Below are 3,195 nucleotides of genomic sequence, written 5' to 3'. Positions count from 1 at the left end.
AGAACCTTGAAAGATATTCCTACCTCTTCCCCCTTTTGTGTAACTCCAGCGACCAGTTTTACCCTTGCCTCTGTACTGAAATGCTTGCTGCTGTTGTTGTTGAGGGAGAAGAAATGGTCTCTTTCTGAAACTTTTTGGATTCTTTGGCTCTGGCAGAGACTTCTTCTTGTCGGATGCTTTCTCCAACAACTCGTCTAGCACCGCCCCAAACATATACTCTCCTTTAAATGGAATGGAACAAAGCTTAGATTTTGATGCGTTGTCCCCACTCCACATCTTCAACCACAGAGCTCTTCTCATAGAATTTGATAATGCTGCCGATCTTGCCGCAATCTTGACCGACTCCGCCAAGGCATCCGCTAGGAATCCAGTGGCCTTCTGCAGAAAAGGAAGAGATGCTAGGAGGTCCTCTTGAGTGGTACCTTTCCAGAGATGTTCCTCTAGTTGTTGGAGCCAGAGGAACATGGAACGAGCTACACAAGTTGAAGCGATATTAGTCTTCAGTGAAGCCGCCGATGTTTCCCATGCCTTCCTTAGAAGACTGTCCATCTTCCTATCCATAGGATTTTTGAGCTGTGACGAGTCTTCAAAGGGAAGGGTTGTTTTCTTCGCAACCCTTGCCACCTGTACATCAACCTTCGGGACTTCCATCCATAGCTTAGCCGCCTTTTCATCTAGAGGGAATCTATCCTTCATTTCTCCTGCCATACTAAGCCTTTTCTCAGGTGACTCCCATTCATCCAAAATAAGACTCCAAATGTTGTCATGCACAGGGAACACTACCTTCTTCTTGGATTTCAGACCGCCAAACATTTCATCCTGAACTGTACGGGTTTCCTTCTCCTCTTCCACCTGCATCGTGTCTCTCACCTGCGACAACAATTCCTCCATATTCTCAGACGAAAAGTAATATTTCCTATCTTCCTCATGATCTTCACTTAGGACCCCTTCTTCCTGTTCCTCCATAGACCCTAATTCTGAATCAGAGGTCTCCCTAACCGTATATTTTCTCCTTTTGGGGGGAGATGGACCTTCAGGAGGCTAGGGAAGATTGTATTTCCTGCCGAACCATTCCCCTGACTTCTTCCATAAGGGAAGGCTGTTCTTCCTTCACAATGTTGTCAGTGCATTTCCAGCATAGGGGTTTCTTATGCCCTGAAGCCAGCTTTTTTATACAGATGGCACATTTGCAAACTGTAGTGCTTTCTCCCACTGTCGATGCCGGATCCTTGTCTCCCTAAATTAAAAATAAAAAAAGGGGAGATTTAAAATATATTTAGGATCCTGCTCAAAAGAGAGTGGGGAATAACCTAGGACCTAGTACTTACTGGGGCCGGGTTAGCGCTGGGCTCTGCAGACGCAGGCTTTGGAACAGCACCCTCCATAGTAGCAGAATATTCTGTCCTACCTTAATGGAGTCTTCTCATCTGGGTCTTTTATAGGGGAGACCGAGATCCAGTGCCAAATTTTCACCTATCTGGTGAAGGATCCTCATTTTCAGGGCAAACCGCGGCTTCTCCTTTTGAATTTCCCGCCGCGGCCCCATGCGTTCCACGGTGGAACGCACCAGAAGTGACGTCCCGCTGGCCAAAAGCCTGACTTCCGGCACGCCGCCATGGAGGACAGAGGAGACTCCGGCCGGGGAGCTACAGGAGGCCCCCAGCCCCCAAAACCCTACTCGGCTTTACACGCAGGCGAGTGTGTGTGTGGGGGGTCCCGCTCTCAAGGAGACATGGGAGCTGCAAAGGAAGGAAGGTCGGAGGCGATCGCTCCCTGCAGCCCGGCAGGTAAATTTAATAGGGCCCTGCTTGCCGGCTGCAGGCACCCCAGGTAACCTCTTCATCCCATAGGGACAGGAAAACACTGGGGATTGTAGCGGGAAGGGGCTATTTAACCTCTTGTTTTCCTGTCCCTAATTAGGATGGGGAGGCTACCTCCAGGTGTGCTGTCATGGAGGGGATTGGAGAAAATAACATTATACTTACCTTCTGATGGCCCCCGGTCTTTTCTCCACTGCGTCCGGTCTCTTGTACGGCTCGCGGTGGTGTGAAAGGACCTTCCATGACATCATTTAGTTATGTGACAGGTCACGCGACCGCCGTGACCAGTTGAACATCCGCAACAAGACCACAGAGAAACAAATCAAGAAGAAACGTCACACTCACCGGAGTGTTGATCAGGTTCAGGAGATACTTCTTTCCCTCGTAAGTGTAAAACAGAGACGCAGTCAGGGCCTTCACCGTAATCCCGCACTCCCTCTCCACCTGCAGCTTGTCCAGAACTTGCTTATTGGAGGAGGCTTTTGGCATACAACCTGAGGGAAGGAGCGAGACACCAGAATCCACACTGTTAGATCGTAGTGGCAGTGTCTCCCTCCATACTAGTCTGTCAATGGTAGCTTGTTTCTGTGTTTTATATATGTATTTTAGGTGTGTAAACCCTCTTCATGTGTACAGCAGCCTGGAATGAACGCTGCTTAAAAAATAAATAATAGAGTAAGGCCTCATTCAGACTTTCATCAGCTTTGTTTTGCATCCGAGAAGCTCTAAACTTTGATTTGGATCAAAGTCCGACAGGTCAACGTGTTTCAGTGAAAAATACGCGGTCCGCAGAAATATGTGAACAGCCCTAGACTATAATAGATATGAGTTCTGTGAAAAACATGGATCGAGCTCGTACGAAATCCAACATTTCATTCTATAAATCTACATAAATTAAGTAACGTGCCAAATTGATTTTTTTTTGGTTTATGTTTTGTTTATGTATGGAGGGAAAGTTCCCAGTGCTAGTGTCTAGCTCACTGATTTTCCTTGCTTGGTGCCTGACGTCCCAAAAAACTGACAGTGAGCTATCAATCAAGATAAAGAGGCTGGTGCTGGGCAGGGAAGCAACCTTGGAAGGCTGAGGCTTGGTTAGTGCTCCGTTACACCCAGAGCACTCAGAAATGCAGCAACAGATAAAAGATATAGAGGTGTCTATGGATTTAGCTTTCCAAATCCTGCATGGTCATGAATGGGAATTGGAGGGAGGGGTATATCTGATGGATACCCTTAAATTGTTAATTGGCAATTGCAGTTCACATAGTTACATATTACTTAATCATTAGAGCTACAAAAATTTGCACTTCAAGCACCAGTAAAACAGAGGCCAAAAAAGATTCCTTAGAGGCATCTGGTCACTATTAGTGATGATCGA

This window comes from Phyllobates terribilis, unplaced genomic scaffold (genome assembly GCF_046119375.1).
Source record: "Phyllobates terribilis strain yellow unplaced genomic scaffold, ASM4611937v1 Scaffold_329__1_contigs__length_2103183, whole genome shotgun sequence".
In the NCBI taxonomy this organism is placed as follows: domain Eukaryota; kingdom Metazoa; phylum Chordata; class Amphibia; order Anura; family Dendrobatidae; genus Phyllobates; species Phyllobates terribilis.
This window is presented reverse-complemented; position numbering follows the sequence as displayed.